Source organism: Mus pahari, chromosome 14 (genome assembly GCF_900095145.1).
Source record: "Mus pahari chromosome 14, PAHARI_EIJ_v1.1, whole genome shotgun sequence".
Classification (NCBI taxonomy): Eukaryota; Metazoa; Chordata; class Mammalia; order Rodentia; family Muridae; genus Mus; species Mus pahari.
In genome coordinates, this window is record NC_034603.1 from 88,895,347 (window position 1) to 88,913,937 (window position 18,591).

An 18,591-nucleotide genomic window follows, 5' to 3' on the forward strand; every position below is an offset into this window, starting at 1 on the left:
TTGTGGTCCTTTGCAGTGGGTCTGCATTGATGTCCATTGCCAGTGTTGACATTGAATGTCCCACAGATGTCTATGGTTTATGCTGTAGCCAGAAGCCATGTTGATATCTGTGATTCCAGCTTCAAATGGAGGTGTCTTATCTAGTCCGTGGTCCTACTGTAACTGGGAGCTCTGCTCAAAGTCTGTGCTGATGCCAGAAACTGTGTGGAAGCCCTTAATCTATGCTCCCACTATTCGTAAAGAGGACAAAACTACTTTCTCAATGATATCTATGACTTCAGACACACAGTTGAGAGAAAGATGAACAAAGAAGACTTCTGTGAGAAGCCACACCTCTATAGCCCCCACCCTCCAGCCCCAACAGTAACAGCCTAGATAGGAAGCCATCAGAGAGAACTCTTAAAAACTGTGATAGGATACTAGGGTATCAAATGACTTCCAACGGGGTTGGGTTGGGGGAAAAGACACAGTTTCATTTGGAGACAGGTCACTGAGAGTTTGGCCATGCCCCAGTGTATATATGTATGCACGCATATATGTATATGTATGTGTATGTATATATATATATATATATATATATATATATATATATATATAATTTTTTCCCTGGGGAGGTGGTAACAAAGGTGAGGGAAGGACTGAGAAAGGTGATTGGAGTGTATTATGTAGAATTCCCAAAGAATCAATGAAAATATTATGTTGGAAAAAATTAGAGGCAAGAACTCTCCAAAAGGCAGAAACTACCCCTACTCATTCCAATGTGTTACATACACCGCCACCCTCAGCTCACTGGGTGCAGAAAAGAAAAGGAGAGATGACACTGTTGTACAGGAAGGGTGACCCCCAAGGGGAAGAAAGTCTTGGGTGTGGGGGGTCTAGCCTGGAATGGATGTGGTGGGAGATCCTGAAACGGTAGAAGTGAGTTGGATTGGGTGTGGGCGACTGCTTCTTGAAGAGTGCTGCAGCCACACAACATCCCAGGCCCAGTCACCATCTCCTATTTTGAACTGGTCAGCATGGGTCTCCACTAGGCTGACAGGACTCCTTGAAGTTTAGGGAAGGTCGCCTCACCAAACTCTGTCTACATCTCCTGGGGCAGTCAGACAAGGACCTGCAGTCCAGATGGCCACCCCTGTATCATATACTACCAATACCCTCCTCACCTAAATCCCCCAAGGCCCCGTTTCCTCTGGATAGGAAAGTGCTTTTCGGGTCTTCATGTCACACAGCCTCTGCACAGGTGTCATTCTATAGCGCTGGTGTGATCTCCAGATCCCAAGGAGGTGCCAACTTGCTTCTCCACAGCCATTTGTATCCATCTCAGCCTTTTGTCCTTAAATATTTTTCAAGTTTTGAAAGTTATGATGAATAGGGAAGTCTTATATTTTTTCCTATCCATTCTAATGCCCTGCATGTTTATCCTTCACTGTTTCTGTTGGGAGTCTGCTTTTTTCTGTTGATTTGTGGGAGCTCTCTGTGTACAATGAGTATCAAGACTTTGTTTACATTGCTGATGTTGCCAATTTACCTTTCTAATGGTGTTATTTTTTTTCCACACAGAAGTACTTTTTTTTTTTTATAAAGCCAAATCAGTCAGTTGTTTCCTATAGGCTTTGGAACTTGCCTTTTGCCTGCCCTCCTGAGAGGGCAAAGACTTCATTTAGTGTTTTCTTCCAAAACTTTTATAATTATGCTTTTTGTCCCTAATCTAAGTTTATTTTGGGGTATGGGGTGAGACAGAGTGGAACCATTTTTTCCACATTAAACCTTAGCTATCTTGAGCCCTGGAGGACACAAATTATAGCCTAGAGGGCTGGAGAGACTGGGGCCAACTTCCTGGGCTGGAGTCCAGCCTGCATGAAGGCTGGGTGCTGGCTGGTGGCTGGGCCTCTAGTTCCTTCTTCAAGTACATGGTTGTACAGAACAAAACAATACCCTCTGGTGAACACTTCAGATGGTGTCTCAGCTTTGGTGGATGTCAACAGACTCAGGTCCTGTCTCCAACCATTTTCTAGGTTTGTCATCTTGCTTCTTCCAGCAGAGAGGGAAGCAAGGGGAGAAACTGATTTTTCAAAGCCTCTAGGAAACTTGGTGAGAACAACATAGAACTTAGTTTGGTCCCTGTACCATCTATGGCCCTCCCATCCTAGTGCCCTGGGATAGAGATAAGCCTCAGGCTGCTGCCAAGGGCTTTAAGGGACTCAGACTTTGGCCAGCCTGGGGCTTCTAAGATGGAAACTACCATGTTTGCTGGGGGGGGGGGGGGCTCAAGGAGCAGGTTTGGAGATGTGTAGCTCAGCATCTCAGCTTTCTCATTTGCTAAGCAGAGTCCAAAATGTTCCTTGTTATTCTATAATGTATAACACCATCCAGATGAGGAGGAAACTGTGTTTACTTTACAGGCCTTTCTAGTCCTGTGACTACCTCTGGGCTCTGGAGGCACATGATGGTCTCCCTTGCTGGCTAGGCATTGAGGGACACCCTTCTAGACTCTCCTCTAGTTGGACTGCTGCTCCGTAGCACTTTTTCTTGCTCTCATTCAGTCCTATCAGGGATGCTTGAACTTGCACAATCTCAAACTCGACATTACAAAGCCTTAGGAGGCATCCGTGAGCCTCTGGGTTTCCTTCGTCCTCTTTCCCTAGCTTGTTGTAGCTGTCTGCTAATTGCTCAAAGGCTGGGTAGGCAGCCTCCTGCTGAGAGTGTGCATGGAGACCAGAGAAGGGAATCTGTCTGGAGCTGGCTTAGAGTTGGTGCTAAGAGGACAGGCACCACTGATCAGGCCAGTGGGACAGTCGTGATGCCCCCAGGCCACTGCCACCCAGGGCACTGACAGACACTCTCTCGACAAGTCCCCCAGGCTTGACTTGGACCTAGATGTTCATGCAAGCCTGAGTGCACATTTGTTTGAAAGGTTGATGTGCCCTCAAGATATTCTAGCCTCAAGGAACCTCTCTAGGGCCCAGAGAGTTAAATCTTAGTTCCTTTCTTGTTCAGAAGCCCTGCTACCTATACAAGGCCATCAACTGTTAGTGGGTAGAGCCAGTATCCAGCCATAAACTCTCTTCCATGGCACCTCTGAAAGGATTTAAAGAAACAGTGCATTCTCTCTCAAAATGGATGTGTTTATTAGTCAGAAAGACCTGACAACTGAGTTTCCTTTTTCAAAATGAGTGGCCTGCAAGCCTGACTCACACTTCTAAGTTCATAAATTTTGCATGATTTTTGAAGTCCCGACTGGTTCCATCCTGGTGTCAATACTGCTGACGTGAACACATTGCAAAAGTCTTGCAGAAATGAGCTGATACCTCCCTTCCTCATATAAGAAATACATAAGTCAGTTAAAAATAGTCCTCAGAACGGATGTGATGTTGCTGTGGCTGTCACGGGAAACACATGAATCAGTCACAGGAAGATGTGGACAGTCCATGGGTTTGGGGCTCTTTCTGGGCTGTTTAGAAGTTCTTCACCTTACCTTATACCCTGGTCCAAGGAAGCACCTAACATTGTGGCTTCCATACCTTTTGAAGGCTGGGGTTGCTTCCTGAATTCGGACTAACCAGAGCTGGTCTGGGAAGAGTGGGGCACATATGTGCGTGTGTATACTCCACAGCCTTCAAGCTCATGCTTCATGTTCACCCTTACTTGGGAAGTTGTGGGTATTGCTTGTACAGCATGGCCAATCCATGGTCTGTCTTCTGTTTAACTTGTGAAGAAGCAAAGCCTGTGTGGTCACCGATGTTTCAGAATGTCCTGTACAGTCACCCAAGACTGCTGGCACACTTTACTGTGTCAGAAGCTTGCTTGGTTTGTACTAGCTTAGCAGGCCAGGTGCTGAGGCCTTAGACGCTCAGACTACTATGTTACCATATGTTCAAAGGAAAGTGAGCCTGTGGCTTCTACTGGGTTTGGGTTCTGTGGGCAGAGATGGCTCATTCATCTACCTGGAACCTGGGGGCCCTTAGAACTCTCTGATTTCAGGTTTCCATTTCTAGGATGGGGTAGAAAGGTCAGCAAAGAGCCCAGACAGTCAGTTTGCTAGAAAACTAGCTTGACTGTGAAGTGTTGGAAAAACCGCAGTGATGTCCCTAAGAGGACATGCAGAACTGCCAGCTGCTGCTGTGGTAGGCTGGGGCCGCTCACCCTGGACTGACCCTTCTTTCCTGGTTCTCTCGGCTGGATAAGTGCTGATGTGAAGAGTCAATAAACAGAGGAGGGGCTTCTGGGAATGCATACTTTATAGTGAATCCCCCAAACAAAATCTTGGTGTGATCATAGAGATCGAAATCAATGTTCTTTTATATTTTGATCCAGTGAAAGTTATTTCTCTCTAGGTTCAATATTTTTGCAGATTCCTAGAGCTCATGGACTCCGTGCCCTGAGCTTTAGGTTCTGATTGTCAGAAGAACCAAGGCTCCAGACCCTCTGCTTGGCTGGTCTTTTTCAGAAGAAGGATTGCTTGCTTACCTGGCCCAGGAGCACCTTGTGCCTGCCCCCAGGTATACATGCATCCATTTACTCATATAGCCTCTATACATGCACAGCCATGCATATACACCTGTACATGCATGCTCAGACAGGACTGTCCCATACATTTGACTATACACAAGCCCATCCATGTTCATGTCCACATACAACTAGATAACACCAGAAAGCTGCTTTCTTCATTCTCTTCAAATGTCTCTAACCTGGCTTTAGGCATCAGCAGGTGTGCATAGTCCATGGCTAAGTAAATTCAGAGCATAGCCTGAGGGCAGGTCCCAGCTCTGTACTTGGTAGTGTGGGGGCTGAACCAGCATGGTTGGAGCTGGAAGTGTGAGCTCAGTGGAGCCTGGGATTTGGTAATGGTTCCCGAGTCCATTCTTTGTGCCAGAGACTTTGTTACACATTCTCCTAACAAAGCTGTAGGATGGGCATTATTGTCCCTATTTCTTAGGTGAGATTAAGAGATTTATTAGGATGAGGTCCCCGGCATTTTTTTGTTTTGTGGATCCACCTACCACTCACTTCCCTAGCCACCTCTGCATTTTTCCTGATCTGTGATTCCTCCTGAACACTCCCTTACCCTCTGCTCTTCTTCCTTCTGCTCCGTGGATCTCCCTGCCACTCCTAGATCCTTACTCCACTCTCCTTCAAGCCTGCCTAAGCCTTGTCTCTTCACCTTAGCCTCCACAGTGTATTCTTCAGCTCTGTTTTTTTTTTTTTACATACCCCTTTGCTTAGAGACAAGATAGACATATATTTGATCTTTGTTTCTGGTTCTTGGCATACCACAATTCACAGTTCTTGAACTCTACAGTGGATAGTGTCTTTTAGATGCTAATTAGATGGTCATTTGAGTCTTGGACTCTCGAAAGCTTAGGATAGGTCTGTCAGAAAAGACCAAGCCTTCCTTAGGTTAGTCTCAACTCTACCTTTGAGGAGGGAAGAAAACTGGAAGCTGAGTTGCTCACTGAAGCCAGATGGTTTAACTGGTATAAATCACCTCCACTTCAGAAAGCCCTCAAAATTCTCCTGAATGAGATCACCAGGTGTCTTAATGTCCTACCTCCCAATGCCAGCCTAAGAATCCTGTCAGATCCCAAGAAGCAGAAAGCTCTAGATAGGAACACAAGATCACCTGTAGCATTTTAATCTTGGTCACAGGGACTATATTGCAACTTGATCATGGCCGACCTCTGAGGGGGACTGGATGGGTGGAGTACAGTTGGGGTCTTTCTTGTGATGAATCACCTTTGGACTACAGGAAAAATGTCCATATGATTTCCACTGAGGAATTTTCTGCTGAGTGTGAGCCATCTCTGCCGTTGTGGAAGCTGAGGAACATTTGTAGGTCAGTAGGAATCGCATTGAAGTTCTGGGGTGTAAAGTCATAGGACAGAGGGGCTTCAAGGAATGAAGGTAGGGAGACACCATCTCAGCACTGATCAGACCTAGGACTCTTCTCTGCCTTGTTTGACTTATGCTGGGCCAAGTTTTTGTCCTGTCCATTTTCACTTACAGTCCTAGGAAAGCCTCTGAGTGGTGGGTACATAACCACCACTTGCTCTGCAAACACTAAGATACAGGTTCTAGACCATCTCCATCATCCTCGTGAAGACTCTTGGGAAACAACAGACAAATAGGTGGCTTCTTTTTCTTCATAAGGGGCTTCCAACGGACTGGGTCTTCCTTGGAGTGAACTTTTGGGCAGAATAGTTTCCTTTTGAATCTGAAATGGGGAGGATACTTTATCCAAGTTGTCAACAAGTCTTTGGCTCCAGGAGCCCCTTCAGGTGTTGTTTTTTCTGCTAATATCTCGTGGGAATTCTTGATGGCACCCAAGCTTCCTGCCAGGCTGGGGGGGGGGTGTATCTGAAGAATGAGCAGAAAGGGGGAGGAAGCTGTGCTAGGAGATGGCTCAGTGGGTAAGGACGCATACTCAGTGCCGAGCCTGACAACTTGAATTTGATCCTTGCACCACATGGTCAAAGGGGAGAACAGAACCCCACACGTTGTTCTCTGACTTCAACACGCACACTATGAAGTGTGCACATGCATGCACACATAATAAAGTTGAGGGGAAGGGCTAGGTGCCAGCCAGGACCTGTTGTGTACATCAGTTTCCAGCACTATTGGATGGAACCTCACTGAGGGAAGCTCTGCAGGCATATCAGGGTTGGGGCACTTCAGTGAGCAGACACTGTTGCTCCTTATAAGTAGATAAAGTGGCTTGCAGCTGCATTGTACAGATGAGAGGAAGTTTGTCTACATATTCAATACACACAACCACAGGACACAGACAGATCATATCTGACACATACATGGCAAGAGATACACGCAAAGAAATCTGGCACATGTGTTTATACACAGAACATATCATGTGCACATGCTCACACATTGAAGACATGCCACATCACACACATTCTCACATATGGAGGCCTGGTGGACACTGACCCCAGATGTGGCTCCCAGCAGCAACTTGAGTTCCCTGGGACAACTCCTACCCTCCTTCTGCCTTTATGAAGCAGGTGTTAGAGGTTGACCAGGCTGTTTAGTGCCTTTTCTACTTGAAGCACTGATCTTCATGTGCATGAAGGAAGAGAAAACATACCATTGAAGAAGTGATGGAGGATGACTGAAGGTCCAGCATCCTCTGACCAGAGTCCAAACTTTCCAGCTATGAGGAAGATTGAAGGACAACCTTAGCAGCAGCCAGCTGTGCAGGAAGAGAAAGAAAAATCATTTGATGAGAACCCGAGTGCTGTTTCTCACGCTTCTCCCGCGCCACCTGCTGGCTGTTGGTGTTTATTGATGCTTTACCTACGTGCATGTATGTTGACCTGAGGGTGTCAGAACCCCCGAAACTGGAATTTGGCCATCTGTCATCTCCCCAGGCTCAGGTTTCACATCTCACTGGGCCTCATCTGCCTTCAACTCCAAAGAGCTCCTAAACCAGTCGGTACAAGCTTACTACACTCAGGTCCCACATAGTCTGGAATGGGAGAAAAGGCTGCCATTGGACATGGTCTCCAGCAGAGGCAAAGGTTTGGCCCTAGGCAGTAGATTTGTGTAGGAGTGCTAATCTTTAGTGACACCCTGTTCACTACCCCAGCTTCTTGCTTTGCCTTCCCTGGGAACGTAGAGCCCACGGAAGGTAAAACCCTTCCTTGGGTTGCACCAGAGGCTGGAATCAGGTTCAGCTGTGAGGCAGAGACAGCAGGTTGGTCCTTGTGGGACCAGAGTTACTGCACATACTCTAGGCAGCTGCTGAAATGCTGTGACTTAACTGTAAGCTGTGACTCTTGCTGGAGACATGCACTGCTTCTTTCCCTAGCCACAATTTCCATCTCAGTACTTCATCCTGACCTCATTGCTTGGCCCCAAGCCCTTCCATATGTGGCATCTGGCCTTTCTTGGGTGCCAGGAACATTGTACAATTCCCCATGACAGTTGGCTCTTGCTGGAGAGTGTCTGTTGGACTGTCTCACTAGAGAATGACAGACCAGTACCAGGTCTCCAGATGCATAGATTCAGCTTGATACTATGTTGAGCTGTTTCCATTAATTTCTTTAACCAGTGGAGGCTTTCCAATCACAGGAGAGCTGTCCTCATTGCCTGAAGTGCTTCTTGAAGTAGAAAACCCAGCACTTGCCTATTTGCTAATATTCCCCTATATACATGACTGGAGAGATGGCTTAGTGATTAAAAGTGCTGGCTGCTCTTCCAAAGGACCTGGGTTCAATCCCCAGCACCCACATGGCAGCTCACATATGTTTGTAACTCCAGTTTTAGGGGTTCTGACACTCTCACACATGCATGCAGGCAAAGCATCAATGAACAACAACAAAAATATTTTTAAAGTCTCACTGGCCAAATGGCTCTGGTTAGACATGGTTACCTCCCAGTATTCCCCTCTCAGTTGGCTGGTCCCTGACAGCATCATCTTACTCTTGCCTGGGAGTCTGTGGCCAGCCCTATTCATTCATTAATTCATTTGCTGGAAAGGCCAGTAGGATTTTAGAGAACAGACTGATCTATAGATGATAAAACCAAATAAGGACCCTGGGATAAGCAAGACACCATTTCTTAATGGACTGTTTCGTTGATTTTTTTCAAACCCAAGTGTTAAAACTAGATCTTTTTCTCCAAGCATGTTATTGCCATACTCTGCTTCACCTGGCCCGTATCTTCTTCTTTGGGACATTCTTTCATGCAGGGCTTGATTTTTATGTCCTTTTGGCCCCTCCACAGGGTCCTTGCTGACTGAAGGAAGCCTGTCCTGTGCCTTAGACAAGCCTTCATGTCAGACACACACATGAGGAAGGGGAGTATGAGAGCCTGCAGCTAGCAGCCTTCTCCATATGGGAGGTGATCAGTGCAACTCTGCTTGATGAAACTTGTGGCTGATTAGGATGCACGAAGAAGGGCGTTGCTGCACAATTCCAAAGTCCAAGGCTGGTAAAGTATGAAACAGCGAGGTGTTGCTGACTTTGTAGAGTTCACTGAGGGAGGGAGAGCCACTTCTGAAAGCCCTGATACTGGGGGCCATGCCCTGGCTGTTCTTCTTTCTGGGTTCTCTCCTGAAGGTAAACCGACTGGGAAGAAGAGATATTTAAGGTGTGGTGTTCAATAAACCATATTTGACTGAGATTGATGTCTGAGTGGTTTGTGTAGTAGTTCCCAGACCCTAACACTAGGCCTTCATTAGCAGACAAAGGCTGTAAGCATTGGAAACAATTAAAACAGGTGAATAAACGTTACTTTTAGACTCTAGCACTGTGCCAGCTACCTCACCCAACACTTCATCCAGTTGAGATGCAAGACTGACTCTATCACTCTCCCAAGTGCCACCGCTGTCAAGAGGTTGTGCCAGCTCTCCCATTCTGATGCCCTCCCCTAAGCCTTTGCCACCAGAGCCTGTTCTTTTGTGCTGCCAGGGTGAGGCCCAGGGCCCACTTTCCTGAGTGCAGCTGCTGGTGAGGAGAAGGGATAGCACTTTTGCTCTCATGACTCTAGGGCCAGCTCTCCTGGCTGCCACAGATGGCGAGGGGTGAGGTGAGGAGGGCATGAAGACATCTCCTCCACACCCATGATGCCTCATGACAGACAAATGGCAGGCCCAGTTCTTCTGTGCTCACACCCTTGGGCCAGCTCTACAATGATGCCTGGGTGAGGTGCAGGGCCCATACTTCTAAGTGCTATAGCTAGTGAGAAGAGGGATTGCTCTCGAAAGTGCCAGAGCTGGTGAGGAGGGGCGCCAGCTCTGCACAGCCCTTGGACACCAACATGGTTCCAAGCAGCAGCCCGAGCCACGAATATCCATGTGGTCTTAAGTGGTATCGTGAGCCCCACAGACTCATACATGGCCCTCAGAGGCAGCACAGGCTGGGACTCCACCAAGGCTTCAGGTAGCAGGGTAGGCTACTCACAGGCTATTCCTCTCCACCCTCGAGTCTCCAGTTCTGCATCTCTTCATGATGCTCAAACTGTTCTACTTCTTTCTTTTCCCTCTGTGTACCACATGCTTGCACATTGTGGTGGCTCCTTGCACATTGCTGTGGGTGGGCCACACAGCAGCAGGCCTCTGGGCATCTTCTGCTCACCCAGGTGCATTGTGTTCTCTGTTTTTTTTTTTAATGTTGTGATTATCTTTGTCCAGGTTAAGCACAATGAAAAGACTAGAGCATTGCCTCATGGTGAGGTGTACCCAGTACCTACCAGGCTGTGTGAACAGTAGCACACTGGTGTACTTCAGTGGTTGTGTTTCTACAGTCACATCTGTCTTTTTTCCTTACTTTGTTATTTATAAAGTCTCTGCTTTAAACATTGAGATTGGTTGGATGGATTTGAGCATGCTCACATACATGTGTGCATTACAGAAAGCAACTAGGATAAGGTAGGGACTCTTTCCTTTCCCTGGAACGAGCACTATGAACTATTTTGCTTTGTTCTTGGGAGGATGCCCCATGAGTCCAGAGTATTAGTACAGTTTGCACTGTCCCACTAAAGCAGCCCAGTTCTGGGGCTGGTGGGATGCATTTTTTCCCTGTAGCACTTGGGACTGAACCTAGGGTCTTCTATATATTGGGCAAATATTCTACCACTGAGCCACATACTTAGTGATATTTTATGTTATTTATTACACAAATATTTCCTAAGAGCCTGCTAGGAGAATGCTAATTTTAAAAAATCTTTATTATGTTATCCTTATATTTGTATGGGACTCAAGACTGTCCAATTTTTAATTCACATCACTAGAATTTAGTGTTCATAATTCAAAATTGTCACTGTTGTCACTTGCTGCATATTCCTGTTTATATATCCTCCCAGGTTGCATTGTATACTGTCTGGATATGGGCTTTGACATTGTCAGCTAAGTTGGCAACTAATACTTTTCTTGCTTTGTAAATACACATTTTTAGTTTCATCATCACCAACCAGAAATGTTAAAATATCTTTTTTATCACTGGACTATTTTTTTAAAAATTCATTTAGGCCTAAGCCCTTTACAGGTATAATAGGTATCCAAATCCTTTAAAAATAGACACACATAACTTAGTACAAAGTTTCAGATAGAGTGGCCTTTAGCTATTATGTTTGTTCTCTTTTGCCACTTTGAGAAGGGGTTAACTCAAAGGCCAACGTATTAGATGTCCTCTCCTCTCAGTGGAAACTGAAGCCACAGGCATGGGGTGTTGAGAGCCTATGGTGCCTCTTGAACAGATTCAGGAAAAGCATTCCCCTGCCTTGGCACCGCTCAGTTTCTAGAGATTCTTATTTCTGCTTCGGACATGAACTATCTGGCTCTCAATTTTAATCCTCCTTCCCGGACACAATAGTGGTATGGAGACATGATATTTTCATATTTATTGAGGTTTAAGAGAAGCGTCTGAAGGTTTTGGCTGTTGTCATTTTATGCACGCCACTGCCAGGGTCCTGGAACAAACACTGCTTCTGGCCAACCCCTCACTTTCAGGTTCATGCATACATTGTCCTTCTGGTAGACTGCTGAGATTGTCAGCCAGAGTAACAGATGCAGGCTTAGATTTTTCAAAACCTACTTTAATAAGGATTCTTAGGTGCTTGATCCTCCCTTCTAGCCCACCACTCACCAGAGAGAGTAGAAAATAAAGGTTAATAGGCCGGGCGTGGTGGCCCACGCCTTTAATCCCAGCACTCGAGAGACAGAGGCAGGTGGATCTCTGAGTTCGAGGCCAGTCTGGTCTACAGAGTGAGTTCCAGGACAGCCAGGGTTACACAGAGAAACCCTGTCTCGTAAAAACAAACAAAAAACAAAACAAAGGCTAATAGAAAATGGGGTTTGTGGACCTGTTTAGAAACAGTTCTTTGGGTCTATTCCAATCTGTGTTGTCAGAAGTCCAGTCCACTTGCAATCACCACCCACTCACAAATTAGCAATGGCAGTTCAATCCAGAGGAAACTTCGAGGCTCCACCAATTGGCCTGAGTCTGGGGAAGTGGCAAAAAGCTGCTGGAATATCATGAGAAGTTCTTTGACAAGTTGCTCTCTATGAAGTCACAACAAGCAAAGATCATCAGTGTGATATAAGGTAAACCAATACAAGAGTGTTGTCAGCTAAGACTAGTGAGGTGGAGCAAGGTGAACCAATGCCAGAGCCTCCCCCTCCCCCACTGTCTGTGGGGTCATAGTTATATTCTTTCTAAACATCACGTGTCCTCTAGTGTGTCTGCTTCAGCAAAACATCCTCTCACCTGTGTCTGCTTCAGCAAAACATCCTCTCACCTGTCTGTCCTACTAAAATGTCATTTAACATAACAGTTTCCAAAGAAACCAGATATTTCTACTTTACACAGCTAAAGAAAAGAAACCTCAGAAAACAAGCATATGACATGGACAGCCACACACATCAACAGGAGGAACCAAGCATCTCAATTCACACTGCAGGCACTGCTGTTACTCTTCCTCTTAAGATTGTTAGAGAATTGTCAGACACATTGGTTAGAGTTCTTCATAAATGGCCACAGAGACTATTCAGAATGCTTGCAATAGGAAGAGAAGACTGAACACGATATAGTTAAGGGTGGCTTCACAACTGACCAGGAAAGTTGAAGGAAAGGATAGAAAATTACAAAACAGATTGGGGTTAGTAAGGCAACGCGGTTGCATGTTGATGAGATAAGAACTTCATAAGCATTCAAGTGGCATTCAGGCTTAGCAGGCCCAGAAGAGGGCAGAGTTGGCAGGAAGGGCTTGTCTGTCTTCTGCCGGTGACTTTTTTGTAGGCAATTAAGTAGGTGGTTCAGATCAGACAAGGACTTGCAGAAAAGGGGAAATACTGTCCATGTTGCAGCAGAAGGCTCACAGATTTAAAGTAGAAGAAATCCAGAAATCCTGGCTTCTGTGACATATTCACTTCCACTGTGACTCCTCCTCCTCAACCCCCTTCCCATCTCTTGTGAGTTTCCTGTCCACTAGCATCGATTCTGTTGGCCATGTGATTGTTCTGACTCTCCCTCACCTGCATGGTTTGATGACTCTTCCTACTCTGCCATGACTGGTCACAGCTCTCAGCACATCTGTGCCAGGTTTGGTTCTACTTGGGACACACTTGTGTTCTATGTGCATGATTTTATAGATGAGCACAATATTTAATTTTTTTCTTAAAGAATACAAACAACAAAATTAACTAGTTCTAGATGGATTGGACCCTGTGTGGCTTTTAACAGATGGAGTATTGTCTTCATTTCAGACCAGCTTAAATAACAGGTATTGAAGTTTTTCACTGAGAAGCGCTGGTGGATGGCCAGTGAATTTCTCCTGCAATGCAGAAACTGAAACTGTCTCATCATAACTGGGCCAGTTTTCCCTGCCTATCCTGTTGTACCAGCCAGGGGATGAAGTCAGAGACCCAACAGGTAGGAGAGGAAAAGTAGCAGGAAGGAAAGAACTGGGATAGGGAGAAATGTTCGAGGAGGGGCTCATTAGCAGGGAGGTCTGGCAAAGGGAGGAAGGATGGCAAAGGGATATAGGAGACTCAGGCCTGAGCTGTGACAGCATCTGACTTCCTGAACCAGAGCCATCATTTATCTCTCAGGCATGGGGAACAGAGATACAGCTGGGAGGAGCAGACAGAAGAACTAGGGCTCTGATGCTTAGAGCTGAATCCAGCCTAGTCCCTAGAGCTTCTTTGTGATCTCTGGATGCTGGGATGTTAGAATATCATCTTCTTAGAAGGTCTGTCCTTACAGCATTAACTCCTTTCCTGATTTTTCTCTACCTGGATGTCTAATGTAACCTCACATATGTTATGTCCGAAACACAATCCTCCCCAACCTGCAAAACAAACCAAAGCCCACCCCAGCCCCCCTGTCTAATTTATGCTTTGCTCAGCTTGGCTCTTCTTATGAGCACCACATTCATCCTTTATCCCAAAGGCTCCATATTTATAGTACATTCTAAGTTCCTGATTCCTCAGCCCCACAGCCCTATACTATTCTCTGAGCATCTTAGACTCTGTGAAGCCTTCCAGTGTCTCATTGCCTTACCCACTGCCCACCAAGCAGCCAAAGGATTACTTTACAAAGAAGTCTGGGTCATGACGCTCTTCTCTCATTTCATTTCTAAAGAAACCCATAGCCTCTATCACACCAGAAGACCTTTAATGGGGGCTCCTGTTGACCACTTGACACCTTGGTCTTCAGCCCTCCTCAGTAATGAACCTCTTCTAGGCCTGACCATTTTTCTCACCCACTAGAAAGTGCTTCCTGCAAGCCCAGCCTCCTCACAAAATGAAGGCACCCAAGAAAATATGAATATTCTGTCTTCCCACTTCTTAGTAGAGTGGTCATGAGCAAGTAGCAGAGAATCAGTTAAGTTGGAGTGGCTAGAATTTCAATAGGATATTGATGTGCCCAAGGTCTATGGGTCTCTCCGCCCTTGTGAATTGTTGGCTGATATAATTCACAAGGGCAGTGGAAGCAGAGACGCCGACCGAACAGGGGCTTCAGAAGTTCTGTGAGTGTCTCTGATGAAGGACCACCAGGACCAGGACCAGCTTGTTAGTAGGCAAGTCAACTTACGGTGATTGAAGGCTTATAAAGTTTTGGGGGGCTGAGGGCAGGAATATCCAGGATGGGCAAAGGTCATTGGCTGGGGGCTCATGGTACCTGGAATGCCTCATTAGCATGAGGAAGCACTTCAGGAATCTCAGGTGCTAGCTGAATAGGTTTTGCCAGGAGAAAATCGAATTGAGGCTACATGACATTCCTCAGGTAGAGGCAAGTATGGGGGCTTAGAACTCCCCGGACAAGGTCAGAGAAGGAAAAGCTCTGCTAATGAAGGAGTCCTCTGTTATACACCAAGCCCCAGAAGGCTATCCAGTCAACAGTAGACTTGATTAGCAGAGTTTTCCCACAAACATCAGATGCCAAAATTCCAATTGAGGAGCCTGTCTTGAGATCATGTATCTAGGCAGAGCCCTCACCTAGACCCATCCCTGTTTTGCTTCATGGAGGAACCAAATCTTGGCATGTGAAACCCCACCTGACCTCTCACAGACCCCATTTTCTTTCCTTCCAACCACCTTTTATTTTTTTGGTAAAGCTGTCAATAAAGTCTCAGAGGATGTTGGGGTAGCTTTTCCAGATGGGTCTCTTTGATCAGGCCTTTGAGAAGCAGAAATCAAACTTTAGACTCAGTTCAGGAAGAATCTTAACATTGTACCCCTTTGTTAGGTATTAGTGTTGGTAGTGTCTCTATATCCAGCTATGTATGCTGAATGGAGACAATGATCAGGCAGCATTAATGTCCACTGTCCTATGCCTCACTAGGAAAATGATCTCTTTTCCTCCAGCTAAGTACCCCCACCCTGACCTCCTCCTACTTGTCTCCCGTGACATGCTCAGGCTGCAGAATCTTAGTGGGCAGGCTGATCTATATTCTTTTCTCTGTTGTGATCTAGACAGCCTAAGAATCCAAGTATGACAGATGTCTTGTTTAGCACCAATAGTGCCATTAGATCCCAGCACAGCCAGGCATGTCACCATTTTGCAGCATATGCTTAGGGAGCTTTTGTTCCACTGTGACCCAGAGCTGTTTTTCCTGCTGTGAGCCAGGGAAAGAACAGGTGTAGCCAGGGATATGGTTCCTGGCTCAGTTGTTTATTGCCCGGGGTCTCTTGCTTCTCAGGGATTACAGTTCCATTTAACAAACATCTTGGGCATGTTTGATAGCTCACTCAGAATCTCCCAGCCAGCAGTCACACTTTACAGATTATTTATGTCCGGTTGCCTCTTAGAGCACCAAATGCAGCTGCCTAGAATGGTCAGACCCTTTCCCAACAAAGCACACAGCTGGAGAAACAACCAAGCAAAAGGAAAAATTATCTTGTAGTCACACTGGTAGTTGTTAGTTGGATCTCAGACTTGCTCTTTACTCTGCTGGCACCAAGAGTTTATGCAGAGGAACTGACCCAAAGTATAATTTCCTTCAGCCACATATTAGTAACCTATTCAGAATCTGCTTAATGTGAAAAAAAGCTTTCCTTTTAGGAAAATAAAAACACTTTATGAAGGACTCCGAATGTGCTCCAATGATCCTAGACAAAGAACTCCATTTCTAGAAGATTCAAAATCTTCAGGTCTTTCAAAGTCCAGATAGTCCCAGAAGAGGGAAAGCAGAAAGGACACAGACAAGTTGCATGGCTACTATTCTAGAGATGGCACCATCCACAATGGGCTAAGCCCTCTCCCATCAATCACTAATTTAAAAAAAATGCCTTAAAGACTTTCCTGATCTTATGGAGGCATTTTCTTAACTAAGGTTCCCTCCTCTCAAATGATTAAGCTTGTGTCAAGTTGACATAAAACTATCTAACACAATTGACTCCTTGTCATCTTGACACACAAACACATTACCATTAAGCCTCAATCTTTCCTTTTCATCATTTCTCAAGATCCCACATTAAAAATATAAATAACTTTAAAAGTCCCAGTCTTTACAAATTCAAACACATGAAAAGTTCAATCTCTTTAAAATAGCCAATCCCATTTAAAATCCAAAATATCCAAACTGTAGGGTCCTATAAAATTAAAATAATAAATACTTTCTTACTTCAAGAGGGAAGAACCAGGGCATAGTCACAATCAAACAAAAACCAAAGCTTCAAAAATGTAAATAACACAACTTCTGATGTCTGGGAACTACTCCTGCTCTTTTGGCCTCCTCCAAGGGGCTTGGGTCACTTCTCTGGACCCACCCTTTGAAACACACACAGCTTGTCTTCTAAGCTCCAGCTGGCTCTACTTCATAGCTGCTGTCCTTGGTGGTCATCCTCTGGTATAGGCCACTCCAAAATGCTGGGGTATTCTGCTGCAACTGGGCTGCACTTTCACCAATAACTTCTCATGGGCTCTCTTCATGGTGCCAAACCTCAGTTTCACTAGTGGGCCTTCAGCTGCCACTGAGGTTGTACCTTCACCAATGTCCCTTCATCCCTTCATGCCTTCATGCCTTCAAAACCAGTTCCACCTGGATGACTCTTAAACTACGAAATTCATCTGCCAGCATGAGGTACAACCTTGGCTCCCTTTGGAATACAATATCTGTGTGCTATAGAAAACATTTCCCAAGATTTTTACTCCAACAATGCTAGGTTTTACTTTAGTTTTGGTTTCTTGTTAGTCACAGCTTGTTCCTCAGCTCCAGCTAACCAGAACCACAGAATCTTAATTCAAAATAACAAATGGCCCTGATAGAGTCTTTAAGCTTCCTTCTGAAACTTCATAACCCAGGCTTCTATCTTTTACATTGTCTTCAACATTCTTATATTCCAAGCTCCCACAGAGAAAATCATCAACCACTGAACATTCATTCGGAGAGGAAAGGGTTTATTTGACTTATGCTTCCATATTACTGTTCATCATCAAAGGAGGTCAGGACAGAAACTCAAGACAGAAACTTGGAGGCAGAAGCTGATGCAGAAGCCATGGATAAGTGCTGCTTCTTGACTCACTTTTAATTGCTTGCTCAGCTTTCTTATAGAATCCAAACCAACTGAAGGACAGCACCATTCACAAAAGGCTGAGCCCTCCTCCCTCAATCACTAATTAAAAAAAAATGTCTTGCTTACAGCCCAATATTATGGAGTCATTTTCTTAATTGAGGTTCTCTCCTCTCAGATGACATTAACTTGTGTTGTTGACATAAAACTATCTAGCACAGCCACTCTGCTATTGAATGTACCCATATTAAAGATGAAAAATAGTACTAAAATAATTTGAGGCCTTCTATAATCATCCATGGGAAAATGTAGATCCATATAAGGTTTAATGAGTCCCCTGGTTATGCTCCCTGGTGACATTGCTTGTTTTTTTGTTTTTTTTTTTGTTTGTTTGTTTGGTTGGTTGGTTTTTCGAGACAGGGTTTCTCTGCGTAGCCCTGGCTGTCCTGGGACTCACTTTGTAGACCAGGCTGGCCTGGAACTCAGAAATCCGCCTGCCTCTGCCTCCCGAGTGCTGGGATTAAAGGCATGTGCCACCACATCTGGCTTGACATTGCTTGTTTGATGCCACTCATACACACAATGTTAATGACATTAGCATCGCTCAATGGCCCACCAATGGCTCCACAGAATGTAATAATACAATGTTTGGCATAGACCAGATCTCAAACTAGTTGAAGGACCTTTTATCATAAGGACCTATGAAAATTGGTAGCTGTCAACAACATTTTTAGTATTACCAGTTGATCTACTACTGACTTTAGTAGAGTTGGTGAGGATAAAAGAGGTTTGCAGCCTCTTTATTTAGACAGGATTTAATATGTAATACTGACTACCAATGCATGTATATTACAGTAGCTCCTTATAATGAAAGCAGATATAACTGGGAATTAATTAAGACCTGTTGCAGTTTCCAATTAACTTCTTCTCTAATTGACACAGTGGTAGCTGCGTGTTCCTTGCTACCTGCCTCAATTTTCTGGATTCCTGAATGAAAGAGACACACATGCAGCCTTATATTTTAATATGCCTTAAACACTTCAAGGGCTAGGTCACTCCAAACCTCCACGTGCCTGAAATCTCCACTCTGAAATTCCTGTGTCATTTCTTACTAAAATCTATATTCC

General features: G+C 45.1%; 1 long non-coding RNA gene across 1 annotated transcript; it reads left to right on the forward strand.

Moving 5' to 3' along the window:
- The first annotated feature begins 1,998 nt into the window (after nt 1–1,998).
- LOC110331120 lies at nt 1,999–9,127 on the forward strand. Its single transcript, XR_002380999.1, has 3 exons — nt 1,999–2,091; nt 4,352–4,499; nt 8,734–9,127. It is a non-coding gene; the product is annotated as an uncharacterized LOC110331120 (long non-coding RNA).
- Nucleotides 9,128–18,591: the final 9,464 nt, after the last annotated feature.